Source organism: Leptodactylus fuscus, chromosome 6 (assembly GCF_031893055.1).
Source record: "Leptodactylus fuscus isolate aLepFus1 chromosome 6, aLepFus1.hap2, whole genome shotgun sequence".
Taxonomy (NCBI): Eukaryota; Metazoa; Chordata; class Amphibia; order Anura; family Leptodactylidae; genus Leptodactylus; species Leptodactylus fuscus.
The window spans coordinates 77084182-77108409 of record NC_134270.1 but is presented as its reverse complement, the minus strand read 5'-3'; positions in this window follow the sequence as shown (position 1 = coordinate 77108409).

Below are 24228 nucleotides of genomic sequence, written 5' to 3'. Positions count from 1 at the left end.
GGCTGCCTTGATGCAGTGCTCCAAGCTGGGAGCAAACTTTTCTTTCCTTTTTCACTCTTTTTCTCTGTATCTTCAAGAATCCGGTAACCAAGCAATCTAGCACTATGAATTTAGCAACTATAAATCGAATGGAAGACCCTGTGGAGTTTTTTGTTCCTTTTGTTTCCATTGTAAAGCATGGACTCGACCTGGTTCAGCTGGTTTCCACATGTGCCTGTTACCATCCCCCCAGCTAGGACAGCATGGCTCAACATGCGGCATGGAAGAGAAACCTACATGGAAATGCGGACTTCTTCTTCAAGGAGATGATTTTTGGCGTCTATTGCTGATGTGTGAAGATGCCTACAGCTGACTGGTATTTCTTTCTTTTTATTACTGTGGACACGTGGGACTCTGCTATAGCCTGGGAACCTACCATCACCCACCTACCCCAGGAGTTATGGAAGCTTGGCAAGGGAGCAGCACCCTGTATACCTGGATGGTCTCTGACTTCCTTGGGGCAGTAGAACACTGTGGTAAGGAGGAGGAGGAGGGCTTGTGATGAAGGACATTTGGGGCATTTTTTGTGGTTAAAAGGACAATAGTGCTGATGCAAGATACCAAACTATCAGCTGTGAGCAGGAGATCTCACCACCTACCAAAGGAACTACCACATGTTATCATGATAGCTGCATATGTCCCCCACCTCTGCAAAAATTTCTGCTTGTTATATCCACATGCTGTGACCCCCCTCCTCGTGTCCTACAACCAAGTCGGCTGTATTATTATTATTATTATAATTATTATTATTAACATCAATCTGCACAGAGAACTAAATGATCCTGCAGTGTGTCTGTGTTTCTTTCTTTTTTAGTTGCTATGATTCCTAGGATTTCTCTATCTGCCATGAGCTTCTATGTGTTTCTCTCTTGTTATATACTACTGTACCATCTATGAAACTGTATCACTGAAATTTCCCCATTGTGGGACTATTAAAGGAATATCTTATCTTATCTGTCAAAGTGCATTTATCAGCTCTAATCAATTGGAATTATTTACAGATGCAGCACGGAGTTCGGGTTATGGGTGTTATTTTAGAGGTCAATGGTCAGCGGAATTATGGCCAGTTAGTTGGATTATGAATAAAGTGATTAAGAAAATTGTTGTTTTAGAGTTATTTCCAGTTGTTGTATCTATAGTGATTTGGGGTCGATTTTTTAGGAATAAGAGAATATTGTTGCATACGGATAACAAGGGAGTGGTATTTGCTATTAATACTCTCTCTTCTAAATGTGACCTTGTAGTTAAATTATTGAGGCATTTGATGTTATGTTGTTAAGAGTTCAATATTTGGATTAAAGCGAGTTATTAGGAAGGTGAGAAAAATGTCATAGCAGATGCTTTGTCTCGCGGTAACTTTCAGAAATTCAAGGAGTTGGCACCAGAGGCCGAGACGCAGGGGATTCCGTGTCCACCCCATCAATGGACCTTGATTTGGGATTGATTATGGTTAACTTAAAGAAATCCATTGTTCCCAGAACATGGGCTGATTATTCAGCTGCATGGAGGGAATGGATGGAATTTTGTAACCTGAATCAATCTGGATATTGGAATCAAGAGGTAGGATTAGCGGTAAGATTTCTTAATTTATTGATGCCTAGGGGTTTATCGTACTCTTCAATTGCGAAGTGTTTAGCTGGTGTGTCATTCTTTTTGAGATTAGCAGGTTTACTACCTATTACAGCCCATTTTATAGTGAAACAGGTTCTAAAAGGTTTTAGGAGACGAAGCTTTAAATTACCTAGTAGGAGACCTGTTTCTTTTAATTTATTGATTAGAATTTGCGATATCCTACCGGAGGTCTGTAGTAATAGTTTTGAGGTGTGTCTTTTTAGTGCAACTTTCATCTTGGCATTTTTTGCAGCGCTAAGAATTGGTGAGTTAGTTGCTGATAGTAGAAATAAAGTATCAGGTTTGTTATGGCATAATGTGCAAATTGGAGTTGATCACATAATGCTTCGTATTGCAAGGTCGAAAACGGATCAATTAGGTAGAGGTAGGTTAATTAGATTGAATTGTTTACAGGGTTCTCAGTGGTGCCCGGTTCAGACTTTACAGAGATACATTAGGTTGAGACCGAATGGGAAAGATGTATTTTTGATTCACAAGGATGGTTCGCCAGTAACAAAGTTTCAATTTAATTTTGTTTTGAAGGGCTGTTTAAAGAAATTGAAGTTAGATAAGATGAATTTTTCTTCACACTCCTTCAGGATAGGTGCTGCCACGGAGGCGGCGGAATTGGGTCTTGATGAAAGCGTAATTAAGCGTTTAGGTCATTGGGATTCACATAGATTTAAAATTTATATTAGGCCTGATTTAGTTGTAGTTTAACATTTTATTTTATAGGAAAATTGACCATATGGATTATTGGTCATTCCTTCATTTATTGGGCTAAGTAGAGAGCAGCTAGAAGGCCCTACACTGAGAATCTGGCTCTGGACACTAATAAGTTTTCAGTATTTTGGCATGGGGTAAGGGGTTTGAAATGGAACTCATTGATTAGTGAGGTAAAGAAAGTTGCTTTGTTATGGCCGGAACCTAATCTATTAATTCTACATGCAGGAGATAATGACATTGGTAATTATAAAACATTACAATTGATGTTTGAGATCAGAAGGGATATGTCAGTGTTAAAGAGCATGTTTCCATACTGTACCATAGCATTTTCGGAGATTGTCCCTAGGCTTCATTGGTCCCTGAAGGACTTTAAGTTCAAAGACCAGATTAGAAAACGTGTCAACAAAACTATGGAGAAATTTCTGCCTGTTCTGGGTGGCCTTAGCTATAGGCACTTAGATTTGGAGGGTTTCTGTGATGGTCTTTGCAGGGACGATATGGTACATCTTTCGGACATTGGTATTGACATATTCAATCAGGGTCTTCAAAATTTAATTGAAAAATGGCTGAGATGTTTGGTTGGTGGGGCCATGTCTTAAAGACATGGCTGTTGGGAAATGGTTACCAGCTAATGCTGGGTGGACTAGATTATTGGTTTTTTCATGCTTATTGGTTATTTATTTGATTGATTGAGTTGGTTTTTATTGGTCAATTATTTAATTATTTATTTATTATTTATTAATTATTTATTTAATTATTTATTTATTCATTGGTTCCTGAATATTTTGATTAATTTGGTATTTAATTCTAACAAATTCTTATGTAACCCTTAATAAATAAACATCGCGGCCTAATTTTAGCCACATAAAGTCGTTGTGGAGTATTTATTTTTTATTGTTTAAGGTTTTAGATTTAGATAAGTTTATTCTAGGGAAATTGAGCCTATTACACCATGGACATTAAACCAGTGGAAATCTGTGCTTTAGTCCGATGAGTCCAAATTTGAGATCTCTGGTTCCAACCAAAGTGTCTTTGTGCGACGCAGAAAAGGTGAACGGATGGACTCTATATGCCTGGTTCCCACCGTGAAGCATGGAGGAGGAAGTGTGATGGTGTGGGGGTGCTTTGCTGGTGACACTGTTGGAAATTTATTCAAAACTGAAGGCATACTGAACCAGCATGGCTACCACAGCATCTTGCAGCGGCATGCTATTCCATCCGGTTTGCGTTTAGTTGGACCATCATTTATTTTTCAACAGGACAATGACCCCAAACACACTTCCAGGCTGTGTAAGGGCTATTTGACCAAGAAGGAGAGTAATGGGGTGCTACACCAGATGACCAGGCCTCCCCTGTCACCAGACCTGAACCCAATCGAGATGGTTTGGGGTTAGCTGGACCGCAGAGTGAAGGCAAAAGGGCCAGCAAGTGCTAAGCATTTCTGGGAACTCCTTCAAGACTGTTGGAAGACCAATTCAGGTGACTACCTCTTGAAGCTCATCAAGAGTGTGCAAAGCAGTAATCAAAGCAAAAGTTGGCTACTCTGAAGAACCTAGAATATAAGACATATTTTCAGTTGTTTCACACTTTTTTTGTTAAGTATATAATTCCACATGTGTTACTTCATAGTTTTGATGCCTTCAGTGTGAATCTATAATTTTCATAGTCATGAAAATACAGAAAACTCTTTGAATGAGAAGGTGTGTCCAAACTTTTGGTCTGTACTGTATATATATATATATATATATATATATATATATATATATATAGTATATATATATATATATATAGTATATATATATATATATATATATATATATATATATATATTATATATATATATATATATATATATATATATATATATATATATATATATATATATATAGTATGAGGCAACCTTATTAAGTAGGGGACTTCCTTCTATGATAACCAAAAGCTATAAAAGGGGTAAATGTAAAAGTGTTGAGTATATTACATAATTTCATTAAGCAGGACATATGATGGATAGCAGTTGCTTGAGGCTTTATACTACACATATACAATCAATGGCACATGCCAAAAGAAGAAAAGTTTCTAAGCTGTCACAAAAGTAGAATCATGGGGCAACACGGTGGCTCAGTGGTTAGCACTGCAGCGCTGGAGTCCTGGGTTCAAATCCTGCCAGGAACAACATCTGCAAGGAGTTTGTATGTTCTCCCCGTGTTTGCGTGGATTTCCTCCCATTCTATAAAGACATACAGTATATTGTGATCCCTATATGGGGCTCAATCAGGACAAGCATTTACATATGATCTGATCTGCAGAAGCTGCAATGGGAAAACCCCTTAAATCGAAATTGGCAGATGTAGCAGAACTGGATATGCAGAGATGTAGTAGAGCTGGGTATGCTGGGCTTATGCAGGGAGATTTAGTAGAGCTGGGTATGCTATGCCTCTGCAGAGATGTAACAGAGCTGGATATGCTGTGCATATGTAGAGAGACTTACTCCAGGTAACAACTGATGGCAGGTTTTTCTATAATATTCATAATGAGGTACACATGATCACATGGACCAATGGAAACTCGCAGTTTCTTCAGTCTTCACATACACACAATTTTACACCAGCTTTCCATAGCAACAAACCTATTCATATGGGGCCACTACACAAACAAAAAAATGAAATATACCCATGCAAAGCCGGGTCCTCCGGCTATTGTTAAGATATACCTTCAACTTGATCACACCCATGAACCTTTGATCCAAACCAGTTCCTTTGTGCTCTGATACTGTGATATACCCTTCTTTGTGTAACATACAGTGAGGAAAACTTAGTGTCCCAATGCAGTATAATGTCATTTTAATGCCACCATAATAGTATGTCCCCTTAATGTCCTCCAAAGGGAAATTTCCCCACTGTGGGACTATTAAAGGATTATCTTATCTTAATGCTACTCTCGGTGTCATCACAAAATAAAATGCCCCATTAGTGCCCCACAGAATATAATGTACCCATACAGTATAATGCCACATTTGTGCCCCCACATAGTATGTCCTATTAGCGCCCCAACACAGTATAATATCCATTAGTGGCCCCACACCATTAAATACCACTTTAGTACTACCATACAGATATAGTGAATGCTACGCAAAGTGCGCTTCTTTGTCAACTTCAAAATTAATTTTACAAGTCCTTGATGACCAATTTCCTTAAAAATTGAAGCAGAGGTTTGGCACACAGTGCACATATATCTAGCCAAATGCCATCCAGTTTTCTTAAAAACTGGCAGAATAGTTCAGATTATAATAGGAAATTTAGGTATGAAAATGCCACTTCTAGTTTTCAGATGGGTCAATAATTTTAAAATTATTTTTCAATTCCACAGTTGTAAAGAGCATCTTCTGAGCTTTAATTTCCTGTATTTGAAATTTTTGGGGGACAATTCTAAAGCAAGATATCACCAAAAAACCTTCAAAAAAAGCACAACTTCCGTTTAAAAACCTGTGACAAGAAGGGGGCCACAGGGTGGCTAAGTGCACTGCACTGCACTGCAGCCTTGCAGCACTGGAGTCCTGGTGTTCAAATCCCGCCAAGGGCAAAAACCATCTGTAAGGAGTTTGTATGTTCATCCCATATTCCAAAAACATACTGATAGGGAAAAAAAATATACATAGTGAGCTCTATGTGGAGCTCGCAATCTACATTTGAAAAAAAAAAACCTGTGACAAGAGGTGTCTCCTATGACATCAGCTCAGCACAAAGGATTGTGGGATGCCAGATCCAGTGTATAAGGAGCAGATTCCAGACAACTTGCCACAACATCTTCAGCTTTGGGCTGCAGTACACTATGCCCCATGATTGAATTAATAAAGTAGATATCTTTTGCTACATTTGTGGTGAATTTCTATTTGCCGCACAAAAAAGAAACTACGCCCATGATCTGCAAAGCCTATGAGCTCTATTTTGGTTGCAAGGTTGGTGATCAAGATAAAGCATGGGCTCCTCAGTTCTGTTGTAATACCTGTGGAGTGCATCTGAGGGAATGGATGAATCGGAAACGAATGTCTATGCCATTCACAGTGCCAATGGTATGGCAAGAACCAAAAGATCACACCACTGACTGTTACTTTTGTGCTACACCAAGTGCTCAAGGCATGACAGTGTCAAAGAGGAAAAAGGTTGTTTATCCAAACCTCCCATCAGCCCTTCGTCCTGTTCCCCATGGACCAGAGATGCCTGTACCACAGCCCCAGACAACTGGACCATTGAGGAAGAAGAAGCAGATATTGTAGATCATCCAATGGAGCAGGATGAATACTTTTGTGTTCCCAGTAGCTCAGAAGTCCATCTTGTTACAAAACAGGAACTTGATGACCTTGTTCGAGACCTCGATCTTAGCAAAGCCAAAGCAGAACTCCTCAGCTCATGTCTTCAATGGTGGAACCTACTTTCTACTGCAGTCAAGGTCACTTCATATCGTCAGGGGCACCAACCTTTTGTAGATTTTTTTTGCAATGAATGGAAGAGTTTTCTTTTGCAAAAACATTAATGGCTTGCTGGCAGCACTTGGAATAGACCACAATCCAGATGAGTGGAGACTATTCATGGATGCCTCAATGGTGAGCCTCAAAGGAGTACTTGTGTACAATGGTAATGAAAGGCCTTCAATTCCAGTGGCTCATGCAGCACAGACAAAAGAGACATATAATACACTGAAGCATCTTTTGGAATGTATCCAGTATAGTTCCTACAAGTGGAAAATATGCGTTGACTTGAAGGTAGTGGCACTCTTACTGGGTATGCAGCTGGGATACACCAAATTTTCATGCTTTCTTTGTGAATGGGATAGCTGTGTAGACAGAAAGCATTATATTGTGAAAGATTGGCCAATGAGAAGCAACCTACAACCAAGAACAAAGAATGTGCTGCATGAACCCCTTGTTGACAGGGAAAAGATCTTGGTGCCACCATTACACATAAAACTCGGACTCATGAAGATTTTTGTAAAGGCCCTTCATCACGACAGTAAGTCGTATCATTGCCTTAGACAAATGTTTCCATACCTGAGTGAAGCAAAGCTCAGGGAAGGTGTATTTATTGGTCCACAGATTCGGAAGGTTATGGAAAGTGAACATTTCACTGAACTTCTAGCAGGAGTGGAAAAGGAGGCATGGTGTTCTTTCAAAAATGTTGCTAACGATTTTCTTGGAAACATCTAAGCATTCAACTATGTGGAAATTGTTGAAAACATGGTGGCAAATTTTAGAGATGTCACATGTCTTTAAAACTACACTTCCTACATTCTCACTTGGACTTCTTCCCAGACAACCTAGGATCTGTAAGTGACAATCATGGAGAATATGAACAACGATCTCACCAACAAATAGCTACAATGGAAAATGGTTACCAGGGCCACTGGAATCCCAACATGCTTGCAGACTATTGATGGACTACCATTAGAGAAACTCCAGAAGGTTTATACAAGAAAAAAAGCATAAGAATGAAAGTGTAAAGAAAAAAATTGTGAAACACGTAATTTTGCTTCATTTGTAATGATAAATGTTGCATATCACAAAAATAGGAACCAGGACAGCATTTTTATTATCATTTTTGTATTCAGCACAATGAAATGTTTCAGAAACAGTAGCTTTCATTAAAGAACCAAAAAAAGAAGTTGAGATTTGTTGCCCAGTGTTAGAATATCAATAAAAGTGGGCTCATTCAAAAATGACTGAGGGGATTAACATACAAAAGGTATGGGTGGAATAGCCTTTCTAACGGCTTTGCAAGTATATGCTTAGTTAAAAATGAGTTTTCCCAATGATAGAATCACTTTAAAGGATTATCTTTTTTTATCCCATACACACATTGCAGAAAAAAATCCACAGCGGAAAAATCACAAAATGTCAATTATACCTACGCTCACATTTTCTGTATAGGTATAATAGGGGCAGAAAGTCCGCAGAGGAAAAACACTACAGAAAAAAAAAACAATGTGGGGCCTTAGCCTTACACAGTTAGATTCTTTCCCACAGATACTTTCTTTTCTTTCTTTTTGTGCTTAGTGTTAGGATTGGGTCCCGCAGGGTTCTCTCTCAGCGCACAGTGGCACCTGCCAATCTAACTCTTGCCCTCGGCCTCGGGTAGTGAGGTGTCTGGAGTGTAAGTCCAGCTTTCGGCCTACTGAGCATGCTCAGACATTTTGGAGCCGCCCAGAGGCTAAGTGCTATTCTTTACCTACTGAGCATGCTCAGACATTTTGGAGCTGCTCAGAGGCTAAGTCCCGTTTTGCCCATACTGAGCATGATTGGTGACATCATGGCCACCGCCCTGTTGGGCGGGCACTAGCCTTTATATGATGTGAGCCGACGCCCACCCGGTGCTCACACTTTGACCAAGTACCTAGAGACAGCAGGTTAGGGCTAGGTTCCAGTTAATGGTAGGAGCAGTCTCTAGAGATCTAGGTAGGATTCCTTGGCCCTGCCAGTGGGAATCAGTAGCCATTTAACTGTCTCCTCACTTTGTAGCTCCTAGCTGGTGCAGGAGCGTGTTTTGTTGCTGACCTGGGGTGAAGGTTAACCCTTGGCAGCCTTGCTGTTTCAGCTGTACTGTGCACCTGTCCAGTGAGGTTAACTGGCAGGGTGTTGTTGCAGCTTGTTCACATTGTTGTACCGCGCCACATGACTGCCAGTGCAGTTTAACTGGTAGCACACTGTTCAGACCTTACAGCCGCCCATCTGGGCCTGTGGACTTCGCTGCAGTGCCTTGCAGACTAGTGGGTCTGTCGTTTAAAAATATTATTTTTAAATATATACACAGAACCATAACACTTAATTAAAAATGAGTTTTCCCAATGATAGAACCCCTTTAATAGTCCCACCATGGTTGAAATTCTGTATGTTACAGCATCATAGATAATACAGTAATATATTTTCAAGAAAGAACACATACAAGCTTAGAATAGCAGATAGAAAAGATACTAGGAGTCATAGTAACTAAGAAGAAAAAGAAAGACTTCAGGATCATTTAGTTCTCTGTGCGGCGTGATCTTCGCTTAACCTGATGTTGATCCTTCCTTCCTACTTGGGGTGAAGCAGTCGGTCACTGACAGTACTGCCCAGTGCTGTCACAGTCTCATACATGAAATGGGAGTTGTTTTCCAGCATGGAGCTCACCACAGACAGTATCCTTCTGTCACCTACCCCCTGTACTGGGTCCAGGAGGCTCCCCAGGACAGAGCTGGCCCTTCCAATCAGCCTGTCAAGTCTATTTCTACCCCTGGCTGGTATGCTACTCCCCCAGCAGGCCAAACTGAAGAAGATGACTGATGCTACCACAGAGTTGAAAGAGGCCCTAAGAAGTGCCCGTGCCCTGGATGTCCACTGGTTTTGGTGCTTAAGCAGATACTGTAAAACACAGCGTTTTGACAATGTGGGGGCCTCATCCTAAAAGAGGAACAGCCATTATAACAGAAAATAAGTGAAAATCTGATATTAACAATTGAATAGAGTTGAATACTGTAATGTATACTGCTCTGTATACATTATTTAAAATATGGGTCAATGCATGATATATTTCACTTTATGCCGATGAAGCTGCATACCTGGAAGGCTTCACTTGAAGCTACTGTATATGTCAGGGAATACTCACAATGTTTGCCTTCAATGGAAGCCTCAAATACAGTTTACATCATGCCTTAGTATAGTACTTGTACTGTGTTTGGATTGCCCAAGCTTATGTGCTACTTTTTGCTAAAATCCATGACTTGGATGAAGATGTAGTGTTCAGTGTTGGCTATAAAGATATGCTATATACTGTGTATGGGTATATCATGCCTGGATAGACGTGCTACCTTCTTCATTGCTTCCTGCTGTCACTAGGCTGTAGGAATCACAGAGCTGTAAACACGGCTGTGTGTGTGGGATGGCATTATATGACTGCATTAATGTCTGAAAGTTCTATCCTGAGGCTACACTCTTATCTACCCCCTGCCATCGCCCCCTCCCCTCTCCTTGAACCCTCCCCACAGCACTGGCAATTAGTGCTCCTCCTGTTCGCTCCAGTGCCCTGATTCGAGGTGACCGCACTACAGTTCACATTGACAGCTTCCTGGCGCTCAGGGGCACAACTGTGTACAGAGGCAAAGGATGGCAAGAGAGAGCGAAAGGGAGAGGGGGCATTTTCAGGATGACAGTGGGGATGGATTATTACAGGGTGCAAGGTGCTGTGTAATATTGCACGGTTCATTTTATAACTAAAGGGATTGTACTTTTACATTTTACACCTAATTTAATCACATATAAGCTGTGTAAATGCATTCGTAGGTTTATTCTCTGCCTTCGTTTAGCAACTGCTAAGGGTTGTTCACATTTTCTTGTAGCTTCTACGTTCCAATGCTTTCTTAAGCCATTTAATTCAATTTGCAGCCATGGAAGACAATGTGATTATTTGTGTGAACACTTGTCACATAATATTGTACATTTGCCAGATAAGTAACTTCGCCTCAGTTTCTTAATTAATATAATCACTGCCTATGTCTAGGCTTAATAGATCAGTTATATATGTCAAGACACCTGTGAAATAAACACCATTGTATTGCTGTTAGGTTTGAGCACTGAGATCCTGACTTTAGGCTATTGGAGGGACTGCAGTGAGAAGATGCAAGCAACTTTTTTTCCCCCTTAATAGAACTGAATGGTGATTGTTTAAAAATTACCATTAAAGCAAAAATTTTAATCTAACCACCACTTTTATCACACTATAAGGCTAGATGCATAACAGCGTTCGAACTCCGTTCGAGGTTTCCATCCTTGAATCCATTTGAAAAATGCAGAGAGAAAAGTCCTGCAAGCATTTTTGGGGGAAAAAAAACAACTCATACATTAGCATTTTTTGTCTTAAAAGAAGAACACACAGTGGGCCCCATACAGTATAATATGCTACACAGTGGCCCCCACACAGTATATTATGCTCCACAGTGGGCCCCTACGCAGTATAATATGCTCCATAGTGGGCCATCACACGGTATTATATGCTCCACAGTGGTTCCTCACACAGTATTATATGCTCCCTAGTGGGCAATCACACAGTATTATATGCTCCATAGTGGACCCATACATAGCATGCTAAATACCATATGCTACTTACCTCACCTCCGACAATGAGAAGATGGGTGATCTCCTTCTTCCACCTCAGTGAAGGCACAAATGAATGATGTAGTCAAGCCTGCATCAGGGTAGAGCATCAGCATAAGTTAGTGTCTGTTACTTTCAGTTAGTGTCCGTTTTCTTTTTTTACTGTTCCTTTTTTTTTTTTTTTTTTGCTTTCTGAGCATGCACAGAAAAAATGTAGAGTAACTAACAGACACCTGTCCTTTACTATCTGTTACCCATAGACTTTAATGTTAAAAAATTACGGATGCTTGACATCCGTCATGAAACCGTTTTACTTAATGGACACAAAAGTCCAGCATGTAGGATTTCTTGTCCGCAAAAAAAACAGAAATGTGACGGATTGGGTGTAAAAAGACATTAACCCCTTCCCGACATGCGCCGTAATAGTACGGCGCATGTCGGGTCTGTAACTATGGCGACAGCCCGGGAGCCGGGTGGCCGCCATAGCCGCCGGGTGTCTACTGCTTTAAACAGTAGACAACCGGCTCTAATGCCTCCGATCGGTCCGGGGACCGATCGGAGGCATTAACCCCTCCGGCGCCGCGGACAAAGGCACCGGAGGCGCCATTTTCCCGGCGGCGCATGGGCGCCGCCATTTTGGCCGGGATCGCCGGCTCCTGGAGCATGCTCCAGGGCTGACGTCCCGTTGCCATGACAGCCGGGAACCTTGTACAGGCTCCCAGGCTTGTCTTCAAATCCTCTCTTTTGCAGGCTGGTCTATGCAGCCTGCAAAAGAAAGGATGCTTTTTTGCAATGCATTAGCATTGTAATACATTGCATTAGTGATCAGACCCCCTGGGGTTCAACACCCCTAGGGGGTCTAATAAATGCAAAAAAAAAAAAATAAAAAAAAAAGTTAAAAAAATATAAAAAAATATAAAAAGAATTAAAAGTTCAAATCATCCCCCTTTCCCTAGAACACATATAAAAGTAGTTAAAAACTGTGAAACATATACATGTTAAATATCCCCGCGTCCGAAATCGCTCGCTCTACAAATCTATAAAAATATTTTTCCTGTTCGGTAAACGCCGTAGCGGGAAAAATAGTCGAAAGTGCCAAACCGCCGTTTTTTCACTGTTTTGATTCTGATAAAAATTTGAATAAAAAGTGATCAAAGCAATAACATTTCCCGAAAATGGTAGAACTAAAAAGTACACCCGACCCCGCAAAAAAAGACGCTCATGCGGAGATTTGTATGTATTATTTTACAAAGGATTTACGCATGAGCATCGGCTCATCGCCAATTGGTTGAATGACTTGAAACAGTCTTCATTCTGGTCCGCTTATGCCGATGTTAGAGTTCACAGGAGGCATTGCAGGTATTTCTATTGGTCATAATTTGAATCCACTTCAGGAGACCCCCATTATGCCTGATTGTCTTAATGGTATTTAAGCCTGCTTTTCTGTTCATCTGTTATTGCATTTTGAGGCTTGAGAAAGCGCACATAGTTGCGCGAAACGGCTGTTGCCTACATGCCTATATATGCTCTATTCCCTCCCTGCACTACTTGTTTTTAAAGAAATATGTTACCTTAATAAAAGAAGCATTTTATGAAGACAAGCGTGAACGTGGGTGAGTGCCCTTCCTCATTTTTCTGCATTTGCTCTATTTTTCTAACAGTCTTTTTTCGGTTGTTGAGCACCCCCACAGCTCTGTATACATAAGGTTATATTCCTCATACTTACCTCCAGTTTGTCGGGACTTTCATTTGTGCATTTAGCAGTGCCATCCTGTATCTTTTTTCTTGGCTTTTGACAAAATGTAAATAAAACCATATAAATTTGGTATCCCTGGAACCGTACCGAAACACAGAATATAGGGGACATGTCATTTTGGCTGCATAGTGAACGCCGTAAAACCAAAGCCCGGCAGAAATGCATTTTTTCTTCAAATCCACCCCATTCTGAATTTTTTTCCTGCTTCCCAGTACATTATATAGAATAATTAATGGTAGCATCATGAAGAAAAATTTGTCCCGCAAAATTTAAGACCTCATATGGCTCTGGGAGCGGAGAAATAAAAAAGTTATGGGGTTTAGAAGGAGGGGAGTCAAAAACGAAAAACGAAAATCAAAAAATGCCATCGGCAGGAAGGGGTTAATGGATACCAGGTAAAATCCCATTGAAATGAATGGAAATTTTAATGGATTTCTGACGGTGTTCTTTGCTAAAATCTTATAGTGGACAATAGCAATGGACACTACTGACAGTGACCAGTGGTAGTGGTAATCCCCCTAAGAGGGATGAATGGGGTTTGGGATGGTAAGTACTACTTTTTAGTAGACCAACAGGGTAACAACTGATGATTGAAATAGAAATTTGTATGTAAAAAAAAAAAAAAAAAAAAAAAACTTGATGACAACTGCATTTTGGTATCAGTTGTAATGTCTTAAAAGGAGATCATATTGAGTTAATAAAATTCATATACATCTAACATGTCTTTTTCACAGATTTTTTTGCAAATACTAAATTTGTTTTATTCATAATTGTTTTTTTTATAAGGTAATTGTATAGGCACTCATAAGATAAAATAATCTTTTAACAGTCCCATCATGGGGAAAATTCAGTGTGTTACAGGAGCATGGATAATACAGTAATATATTACAAGAAAGACACATATATGCTCATAGCAGATAGAAGCTAAAAGAAAAATAAGGACTCAGGATCATTTAGTTTTCTGTACGGAGAGATCTTTGATTGGGCTGATGTAGATTATATAGCCTGACTGCGGTTGGGAAGAAGGATCTCTGATAGCGCTCCTTCTCATACTTGGGGTGAAGCAGTCGGTCACTGACAGTACTGTCCAGTGCTGTCACAGTCTCATACATGGGGTGGGATTTGTTCTCCCACATGGAGTTCACCACAAACAGTATTCTTCTGTCACCCACCACCTGTACTGGGTCCAGGGGGCTCCCCAGGACAGAGCTGGCCCTTCTAACTAGCATGTCAAGCCTATTTCTGTCCCGGGCTGGTATGCTACTCCCTCTGCAGGCCACACCGAAGAGGATGGCTGAAGCAACCACAGAGTTGAAAAAGGCCCTAAGATGTGCCCGCTGGAATCTAAAGGCCCTCAGCCTACTGAGCAGGTAGAACCTGCTGTAACCCTTTCTGTGCAGTGCATCTAGGTGATCCGCCCAGTTCAGCTTATTATTAAGGAGAACAACTAGGTACTTATAGGTCTTTACTATCTCAATGCCTGTCCCCTGGATATCCACTTGATTCGGGGCATTCTTCTGCATACTAAAGTCCACCACCATCTCCTTGGTCATCCCAGCATTAATCCTGAGGTGGTTCTGCTGACACCATTCCACAAAGAAGAAAAGAAAAAAACCCCGGCACCGAGCCGTTCCTTGTGTAATACCTTTGGTATATAGTTAATGAAAAGGAAAAAAAAAAAAAAAAAAAGGGTATGGAGAAATCAATACAGGTGTCCGCTCACCTGGCTAGGTTGTGTTGGACACAACAACCTATAATCGTAGCAATCAGAGAACCAGTGTGTTACTGGCAGAAACTCTCCAGACGAGAAGGGGTAGATAAGTTACCATCTGCCTCTAGACCTACATCTAGGGGCCCCCCAAAAATCCAGCCGGTACCAGCACCAAGGCTATCCAAAAGACAAGGGAGCTGTGCACCATCAACTAATGAACCTATACCCCTCACTGATACCAATCATATCAAAACTATTCATGTTCCGGTTGAACATCTCAGGATCAGCTCAATTGAAAGAACAAGGGGTCAAGGATCCTGCACAGTCCAACAAACTACCACAGTCGAAATTAATGAAACAAGCTCTTTAGGATTACCACCTACTAAATTTGGGCCTTTGAATATCACTGGGTCCGGTGATAATTCCACCATACCATGTGAGCCACCCGGATTTCCTGTTCCATGCACACCTACAGATACACCTTCAGTTTTACTAACAGCGTCTGTCCAGTCCATTTCACCTTCAGATATGGATGATTCTCTGTACCACTCTCCAATGTCTACTACTCAGATTGAAGATTTAATAACTGTCCCGGACAAGGACACCACAGTTAATTTTTCGGGTTCTTTTTTACCGCTTCCCACCGCGCTGACTCCGGTCAGCGCGGTGCATGTTCAGGAACTACCCCTCCTAACCAGAATCACGAAGATTTCAGACTATTACAGTCCCATGCGTGTAAAGAGAAAAAATACCGAACCAGAAGAGGATGTAGGGGAGGATCCCGTAAACGCAAAAATCGAACCAATATTAATGGGGACGTTGAGCCCAAGCCCCAAACGAAACAAATTGTAGGGAATGTTTTTAATTTGTCTGATTATCAATTAACCAAAGCTGAACAGTCGTTACTTCAAAAAGGACTATCCTTCTGTCCTGATCTTCGTATAGATGATCTTCAGTTATTTATCGATCTGAATGATTTTATTAGAAAATTAACTTTAAAAAGGCATTTTAATATCAAGGAATCTGGTGCCAAACCCAGACAGGTTGAGGCTCAATCCGCTTCTGTAGAAATGGATCCAGTAGCACCAAATATAGATGGATTTCAAATTGCACATACTGACCTGAAACCAAGATCTAAGTTCTATCCGGTATACCATAGGGGTTGCCATATAGAAACTTTTTTCGCTATGGTGGCCTCAGAATTCAGAGACCTGGGCCTTGGTGTAGGTACCCATGGCCCCCGAAAAAATCTGAGTAAAGAAGAACTACGAGTTATCAAGTCACTCGGTGAGAATCAGAATATAGTAATACGCAATGCGGATAAAGGGGGGGGTATAGTCATTCAATCTAGACAAGACTACCTTAAGGAAGCAGCACGCCTTTTATCTGATGAAGAGTTCTATACGGTTCTACCAGCAGACCCTACATCCATAGATTTACAGTCATATCATCAATTGATCAAAGCAGGTTTTGATGAAGGTATCCTTAACAAGAAAGAGAGAGAGTATCTTACCATTGACAACCCAACTCTATCATTATACTACCATATACCAAAGATACACAAGAATTTGACCGAACCTCCAGGGAGACCCATAATTTCGGGCCTTAAATCACTAACACGTAATCTATCAGAGTACGTTGATAGACAATTGCAACCCTTAGTGGTACGTCTATCTTCCTATTTAAAGGACACTACACACTTGATATCCAACATTGTGGGGAAATCATGGAAACCTACTTACAGATGGGCCACTTTAGATGTGGCCTCATTGTACACGAATATACCGCATAACAAAGGTTTGGAAGCTATTAGTACAAGCCTGGCAGTAGATTCCACCTTGCCAGCCAAACAACAGAAATTCATAGTGAACTCAATTGAGTATATTCTCAATCATAACACCTTCGAGTTTCAAGACAAGATCTATCTCCAGAAATGTGGGACCGCAATGGGCTCGAAATTTGCGCCGAGCTACGCAAATTTGTATGTCGGTCAATTTGAAAAAGTGTATATATATGGAGCTCATAACTGGTCATCAAATATCATTTATTACTGTAGGTATATTGACGATCTGTTGTTTATATGGGATGGCACAGAGGAAGAATTTGAGAACTTCACTGGGCATCTTAATTTGAACGACTGGGGGCTGAAATTTGTTGGCCAGTCTAACTGTAATCAGATTGAATACCTGGACTTACAATTGATGTATAAGGAAGGTGTCATATGTACCAAGACTTTTTTCAAAAAAGTTGATTGTAATGCCTTCTTGGACTATCAAAGTTGCCATCTTCGCAGGTGGAAACAGAATGTGCCATTTGGCCAATTTAAAAGAATAAGGAGGAACTGCACAGATGCGAGTGACTATGAAAACCAAAGTGCCATTTTAACACGGAGGTTTCAAACAAAAGGATACCCTAAGGCTATAATCTCAACTGCAAATGCAAAAGCAGCATCTTTGACCCAACAAGCATGCTTGGTTTCCCGGTCACGTAATACTGAAATGGATTACCAGTGCAGGTTCCTTACCACCTACAATGGGGCACACCAATCCATAAGAAATATTGTGAGAAAACACTGGAACATCCTTCTTAATGATCCTCATCTTTGCGACACCTTACCTTCAAACCCGGGTTTTATCTTTAGGAGGGCAAAGACCCTGAAAAGCCTGGTCGCTCCTAGTAGATTAAGGCAATTAAAACAATCAAGGCCTAGTTGTTCTAACTCCAGAGGGAGTCATCGTTGCAACAAGAAAAGATGTAAATGTTGTACATGTATTTCGGATAAAATTACTAAAGTCACAAGCAATGTGACGAAAGAATCTTTTCCAATTACTAGTTATCTGGACTGTTCATCATCATACATCATCTATTTACTGGAATGCCCATGCGGCTTGCAATATATAGGCAGGACGATTATGCCCTTAAGAGTCAGACTAAATAAACATAGGTCCAACGTAGTCAATGGTTTCCTCAAGCACAGCGTTTCAAGACATGCAGCCATCAAACATAATAGCTCCTTTGAAGGTTTTAGGGTCACTCCGATAGATCAAATTTCGTCACATATACACAATAGGTTTGAGACCCTGAAACGGAGAGAAATCTATTGGATTTACAAATATGATTGTTTATTTCCGAAGGGTCTTAATGAGACCTTGGAGGACATCACCCAATGACATTTAGTGGCATCCTGGTATAGTTTCGGCCCTTTGGGACCATCTGGGTAGACACAAAACCATTTTTAAATATTATGTCCCTTTTAGATAACTAATTTATTCTAATTGTAGTTTTAATATAGACCCATATATATTAATTCATGGGTTGTGTGTATACAGGGGATAGGTATATATGTGTGTATATATATGTGTGGATATAAGAATGCCACCATGATTTAGGTATAATCCTATGTATTGTTACACCAAAAGGATATGTATATTTATCTATTTTTTCTTATCCTATCATTTATTCATTTTTTATTTATTTATATATTCCTCTATTTATTTAAGTAATTCTCCAACTATTTATCTATTTTTCTATCATACATTAATTCATCTAATATGGTTCTTGTTTTCATTTTTTCATATAGTTTTATTATTTATTATTCATTTATTTATTACTTATTTATTTTTATATTTATTTATTTATTTACTTATTATCATTTAAAAAGTTCATCAATCATTTTTCTCCATCTGTATGTTGTTACCCCTCCTGGGCTTATTAATGGCCATGGTAGTAACATAAGACAGGTACAATGTTCTTATTCAATCCTTGGTAACATCTCCACTAACCAAAGAAGCGCTCCGTGCACGGAGCAATCCAAATTCTATAGCCGCATTTCATTTCTATTGACATGCGCTCCAGACAGGCAATGCGCATGCATTTGGAAGATACCTTGCACATGCGCACTGTAGTATCTTCCGGACGCCGCGAACACGCGGCGCCCGACAGCATGTGTATCGGCGGTTTGGCGCGTGACGTCCTTTCCTGCCATACACATAGCTGATTCCTTTATAAACGGTGGTAAGCCTGAGCACTTTAAGCAACCTGTCCACAGTGGTGGGGTAAGTGTGCTCTCTATGTGTTTTTTCATTTTATATGTTAATTATGCTTGGCACAAGTCATGGTAATTGTAACAAATTGCAACAAAGTGAGGTTATAAACCGGACTATAATAAGTCCTATTGACGAGCAGATTCTAATATGGTCTGAAGCAGATGAACATACATGCCTGTTTGTCTGTTTGGTGTTGGAACCTGGGACTTTTGTGTATATACATTGTATACTCTCTGGTGAATATTTTAGTGAATACATTGTAAACTATTTATTAAGATGGAGTTCCATAATGGAATACACACTTATACATATATTTATTTATATATATATTATTATTTTTTACTTGCTGATACTTTTTAAGATTATGGGGTGTTTTAGCTGAATGTAATTATGAATATTTGTTTTAAAAGATTTGTATTGCACTTGAAAAAGGGCTTGTTGCCCGGAACGCGTGGTGCCAAATAAAGTTGCCTTTCCTATTCCAAACCGGGTGAGCGCTGATTTTCTGCCTTTCTCCGCGAGGCTGGTCCTGTATTTTGGTTGTTGTACCATTCCACAAAGTCCCAGTTTAAGTCTGTACTCCATATCGTCTCCGTCTGTAATGAGGTCTACTATTGCAGCGTCATGTGAGTACTTTTGCAAGTAACAGCTAGATGTCTTGCACCTAAAGTCAGCAGTGTACAGTGTGAAGAGGAAAGGGGCAAGAACTGTATCTTGTGGTGCCCCTATGCTACAGATCACAGTGTCCAACATACAGCCCGAGGCTTTCAAATCAAAGAACATTATTCTCACAGTGATCCCGGGTTTCTCCAGATGAGAAAGAGCTCTGTGAAGAAAGCATCATCCACCCTAATGCCCACCCGATAGGCAAACTAGAGGGGATCTATAGCAAAATTCACTAGAAGTCAGAGATGTGTCAGGACCAGTCTCTCTAGGACCTTCATCAAGAGGGATGTCAGTGCTACAAGTCTGTAGCCATTGAGGTCCGTCGGATGAGGTGACTTTGGAACTGGTACCACACCCAGTTGTGGTTTTCCACAGTTGTGGTATCACACCCAGCTTAAGGCTTAAAGGGGTTTTCCAGGCAAAAAATGTCTTTTAGTGCTAGTAATGGGTTAATAAATGCACCCACATACCTTTGGCCATGTTTTGAGTGATTTCTGGGTATCTCTGGGAGCTCCTGGTATCTCCTGCATTTATTTACATGGTTCAGCTTCCTGCTATGTATCTTCCACACTAACCCCTCCTTCCTCTCTCCCTCCCTCCTCTTTCTCTTCCTCCCTCCTTCTCTCTTTCTCACTCCCATATACCCCCTCTCTGTCTCTCTAGCTATTCTGCCTACCACTAGCCTTTGCCTACCTACTCATCCCAACCCCTGACACCATTATATACTTGCTTCTCTTCCTTCTAGGCTTCTTTCTGCGGGAAGGCCCCTCCGTCTTTACTGGTTCTGCAGGAGCTCAATCTTCTCCCAGTGCTGCTCTGTTCTCTGCAGTGACGATCCACCTCTACAGCACATAAGTGGGAGCTGCTCAGTAGAGGTAGATTATCGACAGTAATGTGCAGAGCAGCACTTGGCGCGCATCTGAAAGTTCAGTAAAGAAGGAGGGTCCATCTTGGAGAATTGGGGGGTTGGGTGTTTAGATGTCTAACACCACCTCCCATTGGGTCACGGAGAAAAATTTTAGCCTCATTATTAGAGATGAGCGAACACTATTCGAAACAGCCGTTCCGAATAGCACTATAGAAATGAATGGATGTAGCCGACACGCGGGGGGGTTAAGCGACCGTCCGCTTCCATACATTTCTATGGGAGCCTGCTATTCGGAATGGCTGTTCTGAACAGTGTTCGCTCATCTCTACTCATTATATGACATCCTTTAACAGGGGGTCATAACATTAGGTTAAAAGGAGGAGTAATAGGGTTTCTGACTGTCTACACATCATAGACAGCAGTAATTCATAAGGAACCATTTGGAAGCTAAAAGAGCTGCTTGTTTTTATTTTAGTAAGCGGATCCAAATGATCCAGCTCGCTAAAAAGAGCCAAAGTTCCCATCACTAGTAGGAAACAACATAGGCCCACCTATAGGAAGTAGGTTATGTTGAAATTCTTAACCTTTCTTATCACTCCTGTTGTAATCTTAGGAAAGTCATTACAGTGGATGTAATGGGAGGTTCTGTCAGTGAAACATGCTGATTATATAGTGATAACTGGTGCTATATAGGAGTCACTCATCTCTCTCTACAGAAATGATTTATCACAGCTTATGCATATGTTTCTCTAAATAGCCATGCGAAAAGAATTGAAAATCCCATTCACATTTATTGTACTTTAAATTACTGCAATTCCACTATGCCTGAACATTCACTAAGAGACAATCGGTGACCTGTTCGTGTAAGGAAACCAGGAGGTCATACCATACAGATGTCACTGGATATGATACTTCCAACAGAGGCCGCAGAGTGTCAGTGGTCCATAGTTGATCCAATAGGCCAATGAGAGATGCAACAATATAGGGAAAAGTGAGAGAGAGGAGGTGAGTCTCTCCCTAGTAATCCTCATGGTCAAAAATGCTGTAAAACCCTCAATTCTTATCTTGGAGCCACCGCCCATAACATACACATAGAAATGGTAAAACTCAGTCTTATCAAATTCATAGAACTAGCAGCAACTCGACATTCATGTTTCGTTTAAGTAAGTAAACCCATCAGGGGTATAACAGAATTTAGGAAAACTTCTTCACAACATGGACAAATAGATTAAAAATAGAGATGAGCGAGTACTGTTCGGATCAGCCGATCCGAACAGCATGCTCCATAGAAATGAATGGATGCACCTGGTACTTCCGCTTTGACGGCGGCCGGCCGCTTAACCCCGCTTAAGTCCATTCATTTCTATGCGAGCGTGCTGTTCAGATCGGCTGATCCGAACAGTACTCGCTCATCTCTAGTTAAAAAGAACCTCCTAGTGCACTGCAGAAATCCAAAGAAAAAACCCAGCCACAAACATGTCCACTCACTAAACAATCTACTACCACACTCATTCTAATCACACAAGCAAAAGTTAAGATCCGAGTGAGGGGAACATGCAATAAGCAAGGGGGAAATTAAAAAAAACACACCTACAGTTTACTCTAGGTACCCTGGTGGTGTGCTAGAGAGTACAAGACAGAACCCGCCATGCTTCTTATAATCACCACCATAGTATTCAAACTGCATGGCTTCCAGGCACACCGCTGCAAACGAAAGCTATGCTGGTATAATCCACACTATCCTATTGATAGCTATTACTGGGCTATTAACTCAGAATTTCATCAGGTAATAGCACACATAGCAGTGACCATTGGTATGCCCAAGGTGTATGGGGTTTAAGGCAGAAGTGCCACACAGCACCTGCTTTATGTACCGTCATAACTCTAAGGCTACAGTCCTACTACTGCAAATATGTTGCTGAATTTTAATCAGGGAGTTATTATAATTAGAACATTTTATTTATATTCTAACATTATTTTTTGTTCTCCTATTAACAACCATGCAGTTTTGCAAGTTTACCTACAAAAATGCATTGCAGGTAACTAGAATAGTAATTATAAGATTCAATGCAAGTAAAGCCATGGACTGGCAGACAGCTAGGTGGGTATTCACCCTCACAGGATCCACACGTGGTTTTGGATTCAAATACTGCATCAATAAGTCCTGAATGTATGTCTTATTGGAATAGATTGAAAGAAGAGGAAGAGCAACAGCAGTGCTTTATACATCATATTCACTATGCGATGAACAACTGGTTGCAACTTCAAAACAGCATCAGAAAATCTGATCAAAAACTGTGTATGGCACCATTACGGGAAGTTCACACAGAGGAATTTGCCACGGGTTTGGGGGCAGATTTCACCCCTATCAGTGGCAGATCCCACTCTGCAGCAGGACGCTGAAAAAAAAGCATCTTGCTTGATCTTACTGCAGATCTGTCGTGTATTCCATGGCTGGAGACTCCTTGCCCATTCATCTAGTACTAAAGTCACAACTCAAAACGGCGGTGCAAAATGAGGAGTAATTCCTCCTCCTTTTCCGCCATGTGAACTTATCCTTAAATACCCTCTTCAGTCTTTTAGTACAGGGCATAATGCAGTATAATTAAGGGACAGATACTCACGTGATACATTCTTCAATTTATTCTGCTTCGAAGGGGTTCCACAATTTACCATCAGCTATCTGATCTGTTGATTCACACATCCACATCCACACATCCAAAAGCTACATTCATACAACAGTGAATAATGGTTGAGTGACGTCTATTTTTTTAACGGACCTCATACGGCAGCCATAAATTAAGTGGAAATGTATGGGGGCTATGGACATGACTGTTTTCTTGACAGTCCATTGTAATGGACCATCAAAATATAGGTCATTCCCTATTTTTGTCCGTTTTTGTTTTCTGTAATGTATGTGTGAGAATGGCTGCCCCTGCAAGATGGCCATGAAAAATGGATGTTTATCAAAGCCATTTTGTACTTTGCTGTCTGAATGTAGTGTAAGTGTAGGAGAACCTGTATGATGCACTCTCAGACCTGCATAGAATCTAGGGATATGCAGCTGCAGTGTAAATCAGCAGGTCCGGCGGGGACCAGTTTGAGAGCTATATAAAATGAAGGATGTGCTGATGAGTAATCTCACCCTTCTTTATAGAGTATTACACCCTGTATTATAGGGATTAAAACAAATGACAGAAGAAGGGCTTTAGGATGGCCACACACACTAGATCTATGTCGGCTGAAATGTCTTATTGCAGCTGACAATGGCTTTTTGTACATTTGCAGCCACCTGACCATATACTTTAGTCCGCCTGAAGAGGACTGGCATGATCTTGCATAATCAACCACTTTTGGCTGATTATCAACCAACTTGCGCAAACCCAATTTGTTCTGGTAAATGTTGGTTCATTCTATGGTCTTGGAACTGACGGCGTTAACGCGGCGTAATCGCGCACCGTAAAAAAACGCGGCGTACACGCGCCGTAAACGCGCCACAATGCGCGGCGCGTTTACTCCGTGTGAACGAGCCCTTAGGCACATAGCTAGCACTTGTTTATGGCACTGTTTATTGGGAGCACTCTATTGGCGGTGTATATATTTGACACCTTGTAATGTGTATGGCCAACCTAAAGCACCTTGTCTGACATCCTTTTGTTTTTTTTTTAATCTTTTGCCCTTTAGTATGGG